Here is a 19,569-nt window from a genome sequence, read left to right as displayed (position 1 = left end):
TTACCAGTCTTAAACTTTTGCAATTTCATTCCTCATTCCTTGGGGATGGAGGTATAATGGTGTTCTCCTATTAGAAAAAGGAGATGACACAGAAAAGATTTTTTAAATTATCTAAGGCAACTTAATCTCTTTTTTTAAAAGACCCTGGTCAACTGAATCCTTGTTAACCCAACAGCTTTTCCAAGCCTAAACTCAACAGAGTAGATTCTTTGTGCCTTAAGAGGATTTCCCTCACCTTGTCCATCCCACTTCAAGATGGTATCTTGGTGCAGAACTAAGCTTACATATACTCAGTGCTAGTTAAAAGATCCCCTGGTACATACACTGCCTTCTGCTCAAGGTGTTTTAGCCTGAATGTCTCCAGACTGGGTCTCTGTCTGCAGTCCTGCTGCAGTGCAGGTATCTTCAGCTGATGGACTCAGAGCCTGGACTCTCAGCATGGAAATAAGTGGTAACCACTCTTGAGGTATTCATAGTCTTCCTCTCAGCTCTCCCTTGCACTGTGGCTTCCCTGGGTTGTGGCTGCCACTCTCATTCAGTCCCCTCCCAAGAAGTCCAAGTCTGCCTGCTATCCTCATCTACAAAGTCCCGTCATCCTTTGCTTCAGTCATCCAGTTGGCAAAGTCACCATCAAGCACTTTGGTTACTTCCCCTATGCATCATGGTGGGGGTGGGAGAACAAGGGGAGAATATCTGTTATGTGCCACACACAAGCCATAGAGAATAAGGGCTTGGTCTCAGGCCTCCTTATGATGAAGTTCTAGAACCTAGATGAGGTTCAGTGGGCTGAAGTCCGGAGCCGATGACCAAGAAAGAATTCTTGAGACATCTTTGATGCAAAATGGTGGTTTATTAAAGCATGGGGACAGGACCTGTGGGCAGGAAGAGCTGCTGCCCTGGGTTGTGAGGGATGGCAGGTTCTGTACCTTGCTGTTGGGGGAAGGTGAGGGGAAGGGAGGTTTCAATGGAGTTTTCATATGCTAAAGAGGGCCGATAAGGATACAAGAGGCCTTGCGGCTTGATCAGTGTTGTCTTTAAGCCAGCCATTAACATCAAGATAGTTGGGAGATTTTTGGTGGGAGTTACAATGCTGCTATCAAGCTTCTTTGTTAGAAGAGATTTAACTATATTTACATTCCCTTCTACCTGGCCTCCTCCAGTTTTGTTTATGGTGGGGAGGGAGACATTAGGGCTAGAGGAACTGAGAGTTATTTGCCTCTGGAAATTTGTGCTATTGGTAAGGTAACCTCCCTGTTTGTAGATCTCCAGGGCATTCGTAAAGCAAGGGAGACTCCTGTCCTGCAGGACCAGGATCTCTGCAAGTTAGCTATTTGTTTATCATCTATGGCAGTCAGGAGTGCCTGAGGAATGCCACACACACTATGGAGGGGGAGCAGAAAAAGAGGGGGTGCAAGGTGCCAGCCCTTGTTCTGTCTTCAACCAGCCTCCTGCTCCCTCATCACTTATGCCTAAGCATGTCATTCCACCATTACCGCTCCACTTCATTTGCTCAGGAAGATGCAGGGAAACCCTAAAGTGCAGTCTCTTCTTAAAGTTATGGGGGGTTGGGCCGGCACCTGGGTGGCTCAGTGGGTTAAGCCTCTGCCTTTGGCTTAGGTCATGATCCCAGGTCCTGGGATCGAGCCCTGCATCTGGCTCTCTGCTCAGTGAGGAGCCTACTTCCCCCTCTTTTCTCTGCTTGCCTCTCTGCCTACTCTAACCTCTTCTCTCTTGTCAAATTAAAAAAAAAAAATCTTTAAAAATAAAAAAATAAAAGTCATAAATGAGAAACAGGACACAGGTAACCTCTCTTTCTAGCTGTTCCCTCAATGAGATGATGTTGACAGTTTTTTTCCAACACCCTCCCACCTCACCCCAGCCCCTGCCCAAGGCAGCATCTTGACTCAGTTGTCCATCTTTTTACAATTCATTTCTCCCTACAGAAGAGAGATTTCCACTTTCTTTTCCTGTTTGGCAGGAGCATCCCTCATAGGACACCAACTGCCACCTCTACACTTTTGAGATAGTCCACCAGACTGGGCTCTTAATATTTTAAAAAAGTACATGGAATTTAGAAAATACTACTCTCTTGATAAAGCTGAGGTTTAAAGACTTCTTGTGTTACTCCAAACCTTTTATATCGGAAGTCAAAGGCCAAATAGGAACTTGTTTTTACCTCTTTGCATCCCCATTTTAACAATCTGAATTTTCCCTAAGGCAATGGATAACTTGGACTGAATAAAGAGGAGACTGTAAAAGAAAAGAACTTAAGATATTTCAAAGCCAACATCCTTCCTCTCCTCCCCATCCTCTCTGTTGCTTTCTCATCCTGCCATCTCATTCCATCTTTACTTCTTTCCTTTCCCTTCTATATGCAAAGATTTTAGTATCCAAGGAAGAGGCTATGAGAAGCACTGCAACTTGCCCAGGAGCCTAGAAAGCGAGACAGTATGTTTCTAGGATGCTTCTTGTTACAGTGGGCTGCAAGTGATATTTTCTTGTAAGAGTTGGATAACAGAAGGGAAGCAAGGCTAGTGTGTAGCACACAAAAGCTTTTTTTTCAGTCATTCATTCAAACACTGAAATAGGGGAGCCTGGGTGGCTCAGTCATCTAAGTGTCTGGCTTCAGCTCAGGTCATGATCCCAGGGTCCTGCTTAGGAGAGAGCCTGCTTCTCCCCTCCCCTCCATTCATGCTGTTTCTCTCAATCTCTCTCTCTCTCTCTCAAATAAATAAATAAAATATTTAAACAAACAAACAAAAAAACCACAAAACCCAAAAAAAACCCACTGATATAAGTGCTGCTGTGAAAGAATTTTACAAATGTTTTTGAAGTCCCTAATCAGTTGACTTTAAGTTCATCAAAAAGGAGATTTTCCTCAGAGGACTTAAATAATTGGTTGGAAGGCTTTCAAAAGATGGCTTAGGATATAATTAACTAAAAGAAGCCAATCTATAAAGGCTATATACTATATGTTTCTGACTATATGTCATTCTGGAAAAGGCAAAACTATGGAGAAAATAAAAGAATCAGTGGTTTCCATGGGTTAGGGATGACAGAGATGAATAGGCAGGGCACACAGAATTTTTAGGGCAGTGAAATTAGTCTATAAAATACTACAAGGTAGGTATGTGTCATAATATATTTATCTAAACCCACAGAATGTATAAGTCTAAGAGTGAAACTCTCATGTAGACTATGGACTTTGGATAATAATGATGCATGAATGTAGGTTCATTGATTGTAATAATTGAACCACTCTAGTACCTAATGTTAGTAGTGGGAGAGGTTGCATATGTGTGAGGACAGGGATATATGGGAATTCTCTGTACGATTCATTCAATTTTGCTATGAGCCTAAAAATACTCTAAAAAGTAAAATGTATTGATTTAACAAGCAGAAGAAGAAGACAGAAGAAGAAGTGGGGGGGGAGGAGTAATATATATAAGGAATATATATAAATTATATATATATCCAATTATCTTCACAGTTAGTAACTAAATGAAAAATGCAGAACTTTTGTGAGCTCTTCAAAGACAAACAAGATATTTTTAGTGTATTACTTTTTTGTTATGTCACAAAACGTGGTAGTGATAGTAAAATGAACTCCAGCCTTATATAAATCAAATGCTGACTCCCCAGATCTAAAAAAAAAAAAAAAAAAAAAAAGAAGTATGCTGATAATAGTGTGTGTTTGTTTTCTATTGCTGCATAATGAATTACTACAAAAATTATTGGTTTAAAACAACACCCATCTATTGACTCACAGTTTCTGTGAGTCAGTGGTCTGGGCATAATGTAACTGATTTCTCTACTCAGCATTTTATAAAGCTGAATTCAAGGTGTGACTGGGTCTGCATTCTCATTTTGAACTCAAAATCCTTTTCCAATATCATCCAGGTTGTTGGTATAAAGTCCCCCACTTTCTTGCCAGCTACTGGTTAGGAGTTACTCTTTCCTAAAACCTCCTAGGAGGTCCTTTAGATGCTAACTATGCAGCCCTCCATGGGCAGCCCACTGCCTGCTTCTCGCTTGCCATCAGGAGCAGCTCTCCGATACTTTATCTTCTTCTACAGGTATAGCTGATTAGGTAATACCCACCCAGGATAAACTCTTGGTTAACTCAAAGTCAACTGATTAGAAACCAAGTAATAAGGGTGATATCCCATCATATTCACAGGTCTCTCCCATACTCAAAGGGAGGGCATTATACAAAGGTATGGGTCATGAGGGATAATCTTAGAATCATGATTCCACACAGAATCAGCTACCCCTCCCTGCTTGGACCTGACAGGCTGTGAGTCTCATCACAGTGACTTACTTGAGAGAAGAAATCCAAAGCAGCAGCAGCACTTTTTTGTTTCTCAATCATGACATACCCCAGCATTCAAGTCTTACACTTTTAGTTAATTACCGAATACCCCCCAGTAATTTTAACCTTCTTCCAGGTCATGGAAACAAAAAGGGCTGCCAATAATCACTTTCTAAAAGGACTAAAAGGGGTTTTCTTCCTCCCTATCCTTGCTCGGAGTCCATAAGCAAAGCCTGCTTTGCTCTCTGGTGACCTAGTGAAAAGATGATAAATGAGAGAAATGGATTTAAAAAGTTTTCTGCTGCTGACTACCAGCCCAGTTAGAGGTTTGGGCTCTGGTTAAGGCTGTGGTATAGGACTTACAACTATAAAAATAACACTTGCCTTTAGACTGGATCAAATGATAGAGTTAGCTTTTGTGATGTTCATGTGTCTGGAGTCTTGAGTCAGGGCATCATCACAGGTTGACTTCCTGATTCTTCGATCTTCTAAGACCCTGACCACTGCTTTTGGGATACTCAGGCCCCCTTCTAACTGACTAGGCTTAGACCCAATTAGCAAAAGCCCATGCACATGATTGTTATGCCCTTGCTTCCCTCCTACCTAGCTCTACAGCTTAAGACCAGCTCACAGGAGCAGAAGGAGAGAACTGAAAGGTTGAGAAGACTTTAGGAAGGGTGATGGAAAGATGCAAAACAAGTAACAGTAGAATCTGAACACACTTCAGTCCTCCCAGCCATACCACAATTCTTTGGCAGTTTCAGGCTTTCCCCATCTTACCATCCACTCCCCACATCCTCACCATCATTCACCAAATGAAAGCTAGAGAAGGCTACCCACTGCCACCCAGAAAGCTATTTCAGTTTGTTCTGCTACATAGATCAGACTATTCAAGAGGATAATTGTGTACCTGGCTCTATAAATTGGTCTATAGTTTTGGTGTTTTTAAGGTTTGTGTGTTTGTTTTTTCTCAGAAAGTAATGAAGAAAGAGCAGCTGCTACAAATAACAGAGGAAGAAAAACCAATATATTACTTTGAATAGCTTGGACTTCCCAGTCACTGAGTACTCCTTGAGATAATCTAACCTCGCTAGATCCCAGATATGAAGTCTGCACACTCAAGACTTTTAAAAAAGTCACTTGAATTTTTTCTTTCAAGAATCTGAACCCTCAACACAGTAGCAGAAAGACTTGAAGTATCCTGGGATTAAACAAGCTAAGGAGTCCAAAAGCAAAGACTCTATCTGGCATTAGTTACTATAATGAATACTCCAACACCCAAGGAAATTGACCTTTCTCCTGCAGAAGTCATGGCCTCTCCCTTGCTGGGGTTTGTCTGTAGTGACAGATCCACCGGACAAACTTCCAGTCAGCAGTTTAGGATACAGTGTAAAGAAATTTCATGATGAAATACTGAATGTGCTGAATAATTTACAAATGTACAAGTTCAGATATAGTTTATATTCAGTCTAAGCCACAGCCTTTTTCTTTACCATCTTAGTCACCAGTAAAGTAGGATTCTTCCAAGCTGGCTTCTCCAATGTTTGTTTTTGAACTCAGACTTGACCAGGCTACTGTGATCCTGAACCACAATGATGCTATTTGCATTGTTAACAACTGCTATAAGAGATAAAACCTGAAATCTTTGTTCCATGCAATCATGCAGAAACCAGACCAACAAAGGCTCTGTCCTCTCCAATACATGGTTTCCAAGGTCACCCTGGCCACTGACACATGATCAATAGAGGAGTAAAAAGTGAAGGCAGATCACCTACAAGGTATTTATGGATCAGGCATGGAAATAATGTGATGACTTCATCTGGCATTCCATTGGTCAGAATTTGGTCACATGGTCCTGAAAGACCTGCGGATCCCCTTACCCAAGAATCCAACACTGCCACTGGATGCAATCAGCAAGAGGTTCTTTATTGTTACGCAGGCGCCTGCGGGTGGTCAGCAGCTCCTGCTAGCTGAGCACACCTGGCTGGGGTGGTGCCGGGTTTTTATAGACAGGTACAAACAAGTTTTGGGTGGGGCGCAACTGATTGGTTGACAGTTAGAACTTTTGAAAAAGGCATACGTGGAGTTTGCTGATTGGCTTTGGGGACCCGCACACGCGAAGAGAGAGGCAGGAAGGGGGAACAAGCTGATTGGTTCTGAGGGCCCGCGCGCGGGAGGAGAGAGGCAGGGAGGGGGAACAAGAAGGGGGAAGGTAGGAATGCCTACCTTCTATTATTTCTATAAGCCAAGCGGTTACAGAAGGGCAAAAGAGCGATTAATAAGCAATTAATAACCTAATTAATAACCTGGTCTATACCTAAAAGCCAGCGGTTTACAGAAAAGCAAACAAGCGGTTAGTTATCCTATCTATCTTCTAGGGGAGGGGTCTTTCATTCCCCCCTTTTTCTTTATCATGGATAGAATCTTCTATCCATTCGTCTTGTTCTTGCATGTCCTGCCCTTGCATTGAGCTAGTCCGGGGCTCTGTTTGAGGAGTTGGTATCGCTGTGTCAGTACCATAGTCTGAACAACAGACAGGCGATCTTTAATGAACTGTACTAACCTGTTTAAGACACAAGGACCAAAAGTTAGAATTAATAACAGAATGATGAGAGGGCCCGTTATAGATGACAACAAAGTAGTAAGCCAAGGCAATCTGTTGAACCAGTTTTCGCGGTGGAGAAGGGTGAAGAGGGGGTGCAAGGCATCAGCCCCTTCTCCATCCTCAGCCAGCCTCCTGCTCCTTCATCATTTCCCCCTGAACAATTTTGACTCTTAAATCTTTAAGGTGGTTGAAGGTGGAAGGTCTCATCTTCTGTAACTTCTTCCTGCTGAATAGGGGCGTAGAGCTGTCCCTACCTACTGGGGTCAATATTGATCAGTGGAGGAATGTATAGGGGAGTTACGAAAGGCGGAGGCAGCCGAATCCAGCGCTGACAGTGAAGAGGCGTCCTCTCACGCGAGAAGGATCATCTGTCATGGTGAAGTCATTGCAGCAATGGAGTCTCGGCACCAAGTAGAGAAACATTGAACAAAGCAACATATTAAGGTTAATGAGGTGATAAAAATGAGATGCCCGAGAAGGAGATTTGGCCATAGTCCTCCTTCAAACCAGGAACTTAACCAATCACTAAAAGAGAGAGAGAGAGACTTATCCCTAAGACAAATCTGGACCTGATGTGAAGTCACTACAGTCAGGGACTGTCTTATAGTGATATTTGAGGCTCTTTTTATGAGGAGGGCTGTTCTAGGTTTTGCTAAAGCATCTATTTGCAATTGCACCTCAACAGAGGTGGCTTCTAGGATAAATATGACAAAGGGGTGAAACCAATAAGAAGACCTTTGAGTGGTCCAGCCTTAACAATATCCTGATTACATAGGATCACTGGCAAGTGAGAAAACTTGTCAAGAGATCAGGGGAGTCCCCCATGGATCATCCAATCCACTCATAAAGACAGTGGGGTCATCCATTATCTCCACAAGTCCATAGTTAATCCTATGGAGTGTGGTATGGTGGTTTTTAGGCAATTTCATTATCCCAGCCACACATAAGGTGTTAGTTAAGTTATATAATTGTAGGGGAATCAATCCCATTTTCCAGTTGTTTAATCATGTGCTGTGGGGTCTGCTAATATCCCCACAAAATAATAAGATCGACTAAAGAAGCTATTGTGCAACTTCTCTGAAGTTTACCTCAAATTGTTTAGCTTAGGTAAACAAACATTTAAAGATAATCAAATCTAGAATTTAACATCCATAAAGGCGTGTTACTAAAACATAATTTTTCTCTCTAAAATAACCCTCATTTCCAGAGATAGCCAAATTAGGACTAATTCACTTGTGAAACAAGTCCAGTTTTAACAAACTTGGCCTATTATTTACATAAGCTCAGCAAGAACAGTGAGTGTGATGAAAAGCAAACAAGCGGTTAGTTATCCTATCTATCTTCTAGGGGAGGGGTCTTTCAGTCCCACCTGAATGCAAGGGTGGATGGGAAATGTAGTCCCTGTTCAGGCAGCCACTTCCCAGAAACAATTCTCTATGAAAAAGGACATGAATCACTTGTGGACAGCAACCCAGATCTGCTAAAATGAATATAATAGTGGTGGTGGTGGCAGCAGAAGCTACCATTTACTGTGTTCCAGTCCCCTGCTAAGTGCTTACCAAAGACTTTCTTGTGGAGTCCTCAGAATAGCCCAAGGAAATACATTTTATTATCCCACTTTTAAAGATGAGAAAGCTGAGGCTCAGAAAAAAATAAGTTACTTCCCAAAATCACATGACTAGCCAGGGAGAAACAAGGACTAAAATCCCAGAATACCTGAGCATAGTGTCCCTGTTTTTAAGCACCACCCACACACTGCGGCTCTTTAGTTTGGCTATGGTTATTTGATTAGTTTTCCCCTCTTTCAGTTGTTTATCTTCTTGCCAGAGAAGTTCCTACTCACCACAAAACTTGGAACTCCCCATGAGTTAGATAATTGTCTAAGATCTTTAAAACTCCTTTGTACTTTTAAGCTAATTCTTACTTTCCCTTTAATGATCCCTGGATCTCCCACTTACCAAAATCTCCTTGAACTGGGCTTTGTCTCTTCAATGCATATCCCCAGGGGCTGATGTGGAGCTGTTCCTCACACCCAAGTCTTTCCTAATAAACTTGTTTCAGGTCATTGAATGTGCTATTTGTTGCTCTTGGAGTTCTTCCAACAAGAAGGTTTCTCCAAAAATGTCCTGTCGCTTTTCATAATCTTCTCCCAACTCTCAGTGTCACCAATCTCTCCTACTCACTGTTTCCCTGAAACTCTGTTTTTAGGCTTTGTTTTGCAGCCTATTACTTTTGTTCCTCCCTTGAGAAATGACACCTTCAAAACCTAATACTTAGGTTTAAAATCGCTCTTGACCAAATAGGGCCAGATAGCTTTCATGTTGGAGAAGAGACTAGGGTCAAATCAGGGGAAAAAATTAATAATAATGGGGCTGCAAATGTTTTCAGTTTGGCTGGTTTGCTTTTTTATTGTGGGATAATTCAACCAACTGATGTGAAGTACTTTCTGACATAAAGTTAATGGAAGTTTCAGTCTCACTTTTTAGAATGTTTTAAAAAAACAGGAAAAAAGCAATTTCAGATCTTTGGTTTTTTTTGTTACAATAACAAATTTCATTTCTCAGTTTGCTATAGCCTGTGGGTCTTGTGGACATGAGGCCCATTGATCTTCAAAATTGGATATTTTATGAGCTTATCTCTCAGGTGCAGGTCTTAAAATTTGAGGTGTCTGATGTGGAATTCAAACCCTTTGCTCTTCAGGGAGAAGCTCCGGGTTTTGAGCTCCCTCCTGATGATAGGTCACAGTGCTGAGAGTGGGGTTTACGGCAAGATTGTGTCTTGGGCTCTTCAACCAACTTTGATGTGGCTTTTTTTTTTTCTCTCGTTTGCCCAATGTGTAGGAGTTGCTCAGCTAGTTTTTAGGGTTTTTTCAGGAAAAAAAAAAATTGTTCCATATATAGCTGTAGGCTTGGGGTGTGTTGTGGGGAGAGAGTGAGTTCTGGATTTTCCTACAACACCATCTTGAACAAGAATCTCACAAAAGCCTGGTTCATTCTTCTCTCCTCAGAATTCTAACTCATGTTGTCAGAGAAGTCCTTAAACGCTTACCTGAGAATTTAGAACTCTCTAAGTGACCTTTTGTTTTAAGCTTTTTCTGTGTTCTACAAAATCCCATTTTACTTTGGTTCTCTTTTTCCTCTTCTTGTAATCAAGAAAGTCATTTAACGTATCATGTCACCCTCCCTTTTAGTGAACTAACATCTGAATGGTAAGTGATCTTGATACTAGAAAGTCTCACAGTACGGCTTTTTTCTTCAAGAATCTTCATGAACTTACCCAACTACAAACACAGAATGGAATGTGTGTGTGTGTGTGTGTGTGTGTGTGTGTGTGTATGTGTCCTTTTTTCCCTTGACAACCAAGAGCCTATTTCTCACAAACCCTACTCAGTTCTCACCTTTTATGGAGAAATCAGAAAATTCTCCCTGGGCCAAAAAAACATTCAGAAACTATTATTTCTCTAGGCCCAAGGCCCCAAATCCCCATTGCCCTTCTAAATAGTCAATAAAACTTATAGGAAGCATTCAGTTAAATGTGGGAAAATTAAATGTGTATATTTACCTCCACTGCCTAGCAAAGGCCACAAAAATTATGGTAAGGAAAGAATAAAGCATATACCTGCAAAAAAGAAAACAGTAAGAGAAATTAGGGTAACTAAATTTTGTAAGCTGAAAAACAAATGAACTAGTGATAACTGACTTAGAGCAAACCTGAGAAAAATAAAACCTCAGCTGGCAGAAGGGAAAAAGCAGAAGCAAACTGATCTGGACGACAGAAGGCTCAAGAACTGGGGATACTTCATACCTCTTAAAGAGTCTGCAGAAGTTTGAAAACCAAAGGATTTTTTCAAAATCTATATAATATATATAATATAGTGTTTCTCTTATTTATTGCTGCATTAAAACTGACCCCAAAACTTAGTGATTTAAAACAACCGTTTTGCTTTGCTCACAGTTTTATAGGTCAGGAATTAAGGAAGGACTTAGCTGGCCAGGTCATCTCTGATCCTCATAGCATTCACTGGGGCAGCCCTAGAAGGATCCATTTCCAAGATGGCTTCATCACTCATATTCTGGCACCTAAGTGATACCTGACCTTGTTCTTTCTTCCCTCCCTCTTTCTTCCTCCTCCTCCCCCTCCTTCTCCTATTCTCTCTCTCTCTCTCTCTCCCTCTCCCCCTCCCCTTCTCCCTCTCCACACAAGCTATCTCATTCTCGAGAACCTCTCCCCATGGCTTGGGCTTCCCATAGCAGAGTGGCCTCAGGATAGTTGTACTTGTTAAATGGCTAGTGGCTTTCAAGACACAGGAAGCAGAAGTTGCCAGATTAGTTAAAGACCAAGCCCAGAACTGACCTAGCATCACTTCCATTGGATTCTACCGGTCAAAGTAGTCCAAGGGCCTATGAGATTCAAGGCGGTGGAGAAATAGACTCAACTCTTGATGAGAGATGGCAAAGTCACATTGGAAAAACACCAGTCCAGGGGGGAAAAAATCCTACAAAGACTGTCGTTTGGAGGACCCTAATGAAGAAGCCCGTTCCAGTTCAGTAATCTCCTCCCCCATGCACAGATCTACCTACATTCTACTTTTCTTTTTACACTCAGTGTCACATGCTTCAGTATGATCTTATAGCCATGAATATCACATATTTGGGAAAAATCACTAACATCAAAGAGTGGGCTCAAAATAAACAAAAAATGGGGGGAACTTTGAGACCACATACATAATCCATGGAGACAAAACAAATTTTGTGTCCATGTAAGGAAAAAATGATGCCATTTTTTAGAGAGTTCATTTCCGTCAAAGTCAAAAAGTTGTAAGTTTAAAAACCAAAATAAATCTACAAGACATAACAATAACTTCAGAAGTAAGTATTTTCAGCTCTCTTAGCTATTTTTTATAATAGTTACCACCATATGATTATACTAATATTTCTTGATATTTCTATTTTTTATATTTAATGGCCTTCTTATGTAAAAAAGAGAGGATATAGCTCTTTTATGTAAAATTAGTTGTATTATAGGAAACCGTATTGTTGAGAATCTCTACCAAGAAAGATTTATCCACTTAATGTTGTAAGGCATTGGTCTAACACGACTTTGTGATCCAACATAGAACACAGCTGCTGCCAGGGACCCAGAACTGTGCCAAGTAAGTTTCCGTGTGCACCCAAAAATTTACACAGAAATAGACCTTTTGAAAGAGAAAAATAAATAAATAAATAACCAGAAATTCCGCTCCCTTCATTCTGAAGTTTAAAGTAGTTAAATATCTCTCTAGGGGACCAGGGTAGCCCGTTACTGAAGCTAGATGACAGTAAAGGACACCAAGCTTCTTGGAGAGAAAAAAAAAAAAAAAAAACCAGAAACGAAAAAACCCTCTCTGAGAGTAAAAAGTTTAATCAGATCGAACAAAGACAGGAAAATAATTTTGTGACCAAGAGGGCTAAATAGAGGCTCAGAGCTCAGCCTTGCTCAGTGGATATCTAGCCCGGTGGCAGCACACTTTCATCCTGAACCCTTACCCTTCTCCCTTGGGACATCAGATGCTCTGGTTCTACTTCCTCAACTTGTCTGTGAGGACTCAAGAACTGAGCATCCATCAAGCACGATGGGCAGCGGATGAAGATCAGTACCAGCTGACACCAGTCCTAAATATGGAGTAAGGGGCAATATGGGAAAAGGGGGTGGGGGGTGAGTGAGGAGGAAAGTATCTCAAAGAAAATCCTGCTGTTTTCCAGGAGCTCAGTAAACACGACCATGCTTTCTTTCCCAGAAATAGTTTTATTTTGGTCCCAAACTCCAGGGACTCGATAAACAGTCCCTCCAAGCATTCTGACTGAGAGCAAAAAACAGAGGAATCATTGATATCTTCGACCATGAAACTCGAAGAGAGAATATGTGAGGAAAAACCCAAGATCAGGATAAAGATTAGAGTTCTTTGTCTTCAAACAGCCGTAAGATTTTACCAATCCTTAACTGAGTGAAGCTGGGAGTGGGTAAATAGGAATACATCTAATGCTATAATTAATTATAGTTTACCTATATATATTAATAACTACAACATACATAACTTGCTCGTTATAATTTGATACCTTTTAAATGGAACTTTTCACAACCCCTCTTAAAAGAATCCTTTTGAATGTTGCTACAATGGAAACTCCTGAGATAGGCAGGTTGAACTGACCATCTGGACCATCTTCTTCTTGGTACATGGAAATAACCACATGCCCTTGCAGTCCACCAATTATCCAAATACCAAATATACAGGTGGCCTTAGGAATAGAGCCTTGAATATTGTCCTAAGTATAACCTAGGATGTTTTGTTACAAGCAACAGGAACCAAGACTGGCTAATTTAAGGCCAAAAGAGGTTTGTGTAGGAGGATGTGGCTGGAACTCTTAGAATTGTAGGAACAGATGAAAAACCAGACCTCAGACAGAACAGGCACCTGGAAGCCCCTGCAGGAGCTCATGGTCTCCCCTCCCATGTGCTTCCCACAGATGACTGCAGGGAGACTCGAGATTCCGAAGGGGGAGGGGGAGCGGCACCTGGGTGGCTCAGTTGGTTAAGTGGCTGCCTTTGGGTCCTGGATCTGAACCCCACATCAGGATCCCTGCTCAGTGGGGAGTTTGCTGCTTCTTGGCCCTCTGCCCCTCCCTCTCATGCTCTCTTTCTCTCTCAAATAAATAAATAAAATCTTAAAAAAAAAAATATTCCAGTGGGGATGGGGGGGGCAAGAATCTGATTGGGCAGTTGAGCCACATGGCTGAGAGTGGGTAAGGCAGGGATAGCAGAGGGTAGAAGGTTGTTAGCAGAGGAGAAGTGTTAGGCAGGCAGAAATAGTGGCTCCTATGCTATGCAACCCAAGCCACATTCTTTCTCATACTTCGTGGCTTCACTTCTCGGTTTCTAAAGTTAGTCCCTACATAGAGAGTAAACCAGTGTTCAATGGCTGACGTCTGAATTATACAATAGTTCTCTTGAAGAGAAAAAATAGCTTGGTGGTTAAGTGCATGGGCTTTGGAGGCAGACAGCCTGGGTTCCAATCCCAGTTTCAACCTCACTAGTTGTATGACCTTGGATGTTTTCTAAAGGATCAGTGTATCCAGCCCCACTCAAGCATTCTGAGCTCCAATTTCTTCAGCAATAAAATGAGGAGAATGTTCATCTGTGTTGTGTAGGGTATCTTTGGAGATAAACCATAGAAAGCAAATAAATAAGGGAATTTAATGTCTTATATAACTGAAAAGTCCAGGGGTAGGAAAGACTTCAGTGGCTCACCAACCTCTTGACATATCCAGCTTCTTTCCATTTTCAGCTCTGTTCTTTGCTCTTTTTCTATTTTTTAATTTTAATTCCAATATAATTAACATACAGTGTTATATGAGTTTCAGGTGTGCAATATAACGATTCAACAATTCTATACACAACTCAGTGCTCAGCACAATTAGTGTCCTTTTAATCCCCTCACTTATTTCACCCATCCCCCCTACCTATCTCCCCTCTGGTTACCATCAGTTTTTTTTCTCTCTAGTTAAGAGTCTGGTTTTTTGGTCTCTTTTTCCCTTTGTTTGTTTGTTCCTTAAATTTCACAGATGAATAAAGTCATATTTATTTGTCCTTCTCTGACTTATTTCACTTAGCATTTTACCCTCTAGATCCATCCATGTTGCTGCAAATAGCAAAATTTCATTCTTTTTTATGACTGAGTAATATTCCATTGAATATATATACTACATTTTCTTTCCCAAGTCATCTATCAATGGATACTTGGGCTGTTCCCATAATTTGGCAATTGTAAATGATGTTACGATAAACAGAAGGGAACATGTATCTTTTTGAATAAGCATTTTTGTATTTCTTATGGAAACACCCAGGAGTAGAATTACTTAATCATATGGTATTTCTATTTTTAATTTTGTGAGAAAGGTCCACACTATTTTGTACAGTGACTGTATTAGTTTGTATTCCCACTAATGGGGTCTAACTGTTCCTTTTTCCCCACATCTTTGCCAATGCTTGTTTTTTCTTAGGTTTGTGATTCTAGCTATCCTGACAGGTGTGAGATATTATCTCGTTGTGGTTTTGATATGCATTTCCCTAGTGACAAATGATATTGAGCACCTTTTCATGTGTCTATTTGCCATCTGTATGGTCTTCTTTGGAGAAATGTCTGTCCATGTCTTTTGCCCATTTTTAATTGGATTATTTGCTTTTTTGGTTTTTATATATTTTGGATACTAACCCTTTATCAGCTATGTCAACTGCAAACGTCTTCTCCCATTCGGTAGGTTTTCTTTTGGTTTTTTGGTTGTTTCCTTTGCTGTGCAGAAGCTTTTCACTTTGAGGCAGTCCCAGTAGTTTGTTTCTGCTTTTATTTCCCTTGCCTCAGGAGACAAATGAAAACTGTTGCTACAGCTAATGTCTGAAAAATTACTGTCTGTGTCACTTCTAGGATATTTACGGTTTCAGGTCTCCCATTTAGTCTTCAATCCACTTTGTTTATTTTTGTGTGCAATGTAAGAAAGTGGTTCAGTCTCCTTCTTCATGTAGTTGTCCAGTTTTCCCAGCATCATCTGCTGAAAAGACTTGTCTTTTTTCCCTTGCATATTCTTGCCTCTTTTGTGAAAGATTAATTGACCATATAATAGTGGATTTATTTCCAGACTCTCTATTCTGTTCTATTGATCTGTGTATTTCCTTTTGTGCCAGTACCATACTGATTTCAGTACTACCGCTTTGTAGTATATCTTGAAATCTGGGACTGTGATGCCTCCAGTTTTGTTCAACTTTTCCAAGATTGCTTTGGCTATCTGGGAGTCCTATGTGGTTCCATACAAATTTCAGGACTATTTGTTCTAGTTCTATAAAAAGTGCTATTAGTATTTCGAGAAAGATTGCATTAAATGCTTTGGATAGTACAGACATTTTAACAACATTTGTTCTTCCAATCGTTGAGCATGGCATCTCTTTCCTTTTGTTTGTGTCATCTTTAATTTCTTTCATCAATGTTTTATAGTTTTCAGAGTATAGATCTTTCACCTCCTTGGTTAAGTTTATTCTTGATATTTTATTATTTTTGGTGCAATTCTAAATGGAATTATTTTTCTCAATTTCTCTTTCCGTTACTTCATTATTAGTGTATAGAAATGTAACAGAGTTCTGTATCTTGATTTTGTATCTTGTGATCTTACTGAATTCATTTATCAGTTCTAGTGGTATTTTTGGTGGAGTCTTTTAGGGTTTTCTATATATATGATCATGTCATCTGCCATACTGAAAGTTTCACTTCTTTCTTACCAATTTAGATGCCTTTTATTTCTTTTTGCATGTGTCTGATTATTGTGGCTAGCAATTCCAGGACTATGTTGAACAAAAGTGGAGAGAGTGAACATTCTTGATCTTAAGAGAAAAGCTCTCAGTTTTTCACCCTTGAGTATAATGTTAGCTGTGGGTTTTCCATATATGGCCTTAATTAGATTGAGGTATGTTCCCTCTAAACCTAGTTTGTTGAGGATTTTTATCATGAATGAATGTTGTGCTTTGTCAAATGCTTTTTCTATACCTACTGAAATGATCATATGGTTTTTATCCTTTCTATTGTTGATGTGATGTATCATATGGATTGATTTGCATGTATTGAACCTCCCTTGCATCCCAGGAATAAATTCCACTTGATCATGGTGAATGACTTTTTTAATATATTGTTGGACTCAGTTTGCTAATGTTTTGTTGAGGATTTTTGTGTCTATATTCATATTGGCCTATAGTTTTTTGTTTTGTTTTGTTTTGTTTTGTTTTTGTATCTTAATTTGGTTTTGGTATCAAGGTAATACTGGCCTCAAGAATGAATGTGAAAGCTTTCTTTCCTCTCTTATTTTTTGGAATACTTAGAAAAGAATGGATATTAACTCTTCTTTAAATATTTAGTAAAGGGGCACCAGTTTGCTCTGTCAATACATCATGTGACACTCGGTCTCAAGGCTCTAAGTTTGAGCCTCACATTGGGTATAGGGATTACTTAAAAGTAAAATCTTTAAAAATAAGTATTCAGTAGAATTCACCTGTGAAGCCATCTGGTCCTAGACTTCTGTGTGTTGGGAGTTTTTTGATTACTGATACAATTTCGTTGTTGGCAATTGGTCAGTTCAAATTGTCTATTCCTTCCTGATTCTGTTTGGGGAGGTTATATATTTCTAGAAATTTAGTCATTTTTTTTAGGTTGCCCAGTTTGTTGTCATATAATTTTTCATAATATTCTTATATATTATAATTGTATTTCTGTAGTGTTGGTTTTTATTTCTCCTCTTTCTTATCAATTTTGAGTCTTCTCTCTCTTTCTCTCTCTCCCGATGAGTCTAAAGGTTTAACAATTTTGTTGATCTTTTCAGAGAATTTGCTCCTGGTTTCATGATCTGTTTTATTGGTTTTTTTAGTTTCTATTTCATTTATTTCTGCTCTAATCTTTATTATTTCCTTCCTTCTACTGGTTTGGGGTTTTGTTTGTTTTTTTTACTAGCTCCTTCAGGTGTATTGTTTGGCTGGTTTTTTTGAGACTTTTCTTGCTTCTTGAAGTAAACCTGTATTGCTATAAACTGCCCTCTTAGAACGACTTTTGTTGCATCCCAAAGATTTTTGGACCATTGTGTTTTCAATTTCATTTGTCTCCATGTATTTTTTTTATTTCCTCTTTGGTTTCTTGGTTGATCCATTCATTGTTCAGTAGTATGTTATTTAACCTCCATGTATTTGTGTCCTTTCCAGGTTTTTTCTTGTGGTTGATTTCTATTTTCATAGTGTTGTGGTCAAAAAAGATGCATGTGTGACTTCAATCTTTTTAAATTTGTTCAGACTTGTTTTGTGGCCTAATATGTGGTCTATTCTGGAGAGTGTTCCATGTGCACTGGAAAAAAATGTATATTCCACTGTTTTAGGATAGAATGTTCTGAATATATCTATTAGATCCCATTTGGTCCCATGTGTCATCCAAAGCTACTGTTTCCGTGTTGTTTTTCTGTCTGGATGATCTATCCACTGATGCAAATGGGATGTTAAAATCCTCTACTGTTATTGTATTACAATTGATTACTTCCTTTATGTATTTAGGTGTTCCCACATTGGGTGCATATTTACATATTTTTTATCTTCTTTTTGGATTGTTCCCTTTAATATTATGTAGAGTCTTTCTTTGTCTCTTGTTACAGTCTTTGTTTCAAAGTCTATTTTGTTCTATATAAGTATTGCTACCCAGGCTTTCTTTTCACTTCCACTTCACTTTCAATCTGCATGTGTCTTTAGGTGTGAAATGAGTCTCTAACAGGCAGCCAATAGATCAGTCTTACTTTTTCATCCCTTCCATCACCCTATGTCTTTTATTGGAGCGTTTCTATTGAATGTCTATTTACATTCAAAGTAATTGTTGATAGGTATGTTCTTATTGTCACTTTTTTACTTGTTTTATGGTAATTTTTATAGTTCTTCTCTGTTTCTTTCTTCTCTTGTTCTCTCTTCTCAGGGTTTACTGGCTTTCTTTAAGGATATATGTGAATTCCTTTCTCTTTATTTTTTGCATATCTATTACTAGTTTTTGATTTGTGTTTAGCATTAGGTTTATATATAACGACTTATGCACACAACAGTTGATGATCACTTAAGTTTGAATCCATTCTAAAAGCATTAAATTTTTACTCCTTTAAACACCACACATGTTAGATATATATTTCAATTTTTTTTTAATTTGTGAATCCCTTGACTGATTTTTACAGATATACTTTATTTTACTGCTTTTATATTTCCTACTTTTCTTTCTACTGCTTATGGTCTTTCCTTAACATTAACATTTCTTGTAAGACTGGTTTAGTGGCAATGAGTTCTTTTATCTCTGGGAAAATCTTAATCTCCCCTTCTCTTCTAAATGACAGCCTTCCTGGGTAGAGTACTCCTGGATGCAGGGTGTTGTTTTGTTTTTCTTTCAGCACTTTGAATATATGATGTCAATCCCTTTTGACCTGCAAAGTTTCTGCCAAAAAATCAGCAGATAGCCTTATGGGGTTTCCTGTGTATGTAACTGTTTTTCTTTTCTTGAGTTGTTTTATTTTTTGTTTTATTTATTTATTTATAAGTAGGCTCCATACCCTTGGAGCCCAATGCAGGGCTTGAACTCATGACCCTGAAATCAAGACCTGAGCTGAGATCAAGAGTCGGACATTTAATCAACTGAGTCATCTAGGTGCCCCAAAGAATTATTTTTCTTCAATTTTTGACTAATCTCTACACCCAGAGCGGGGCCCAAACTTGGAACACCAAGATCAAAAGTTGTGTGTTCTACCAACTGAGCCAGTCAGGTGCTTTCTTGCTGCTTTTGAAATTCTCTCTTTATCACTGTATTTTTCCATTTCATTTACCATGTATCTTGGTGTGGACCTCCTTTGGGATTTTGTTGGGAGCTCTCTGTGCCTCCTGCATCTGGATTTCGTTTTCCTTCTCCAGATCCAGGGGTTTTCTATTATTTCTTCAAATATATTTTCTGCTCCCTTTTCTCTCTCTTTTCCTTCTAGGATCCCTATAATGTAAATGTTATTGCGTTTCATGGTGTCACTGTATTCCCTTAATCTATTGTTACTTTTTATTATTTTTTATTTCCAACTCA

The 19,569-nt window shown here is 39.4% G+C and overlaps 1 long non-coding RNA gene across 6 annotated transcripts in view; it reads right to left on the bottom strand.

Moving 5' to 3' along the window:
- Positions 1 to 6,217: 6,217 nt before the first annotated feature.
- LOC131999956 (uncharacterized) overlaps positions 6,218 to 19,569 on the bottom strand; it is a 39,524-nt gene continuing 26,172 nt past the window's right edge. For 4 of the 6 annotated variants that reach the window (XR_009399135.1, XR_009399136.1, XR_009399139.1 and 1 more), the window contains 2 exons: positions 10,479 to 10,535; positions 6,218 to 8,351 (listed from right to left, as the gene is read on the bottom strand). This is a non-coding gene — a long non-coding RNA (uncharacterized LOC131999956). The remainder of the gene's footprint in view (positions 8,352 to 10,478; positions 10,536 to 19,569) is intronic. The other 2 variants (XR_009399138.1, XR_009399137.1) reach the window with 2 other exon arrangements.

This window comes from Mustela nigripes, chromosome 13, assembly GCF_022355385.1.
Source record: "Mustela nigripes isolate SB6536 chromosome 13, MUSNIG.SB6536, whole genome shotgun sequence".
NCBI classification, from domain to species: domain Eukaryota; kingdom Metazoa; phylum Chordata; class Mammalia; order Carnivora; family Mustelidae; genus Mustela; species Mustela nigripes.
This window is presented reverse-complemented; position numbering and strand designations above follow the sequence as displayed.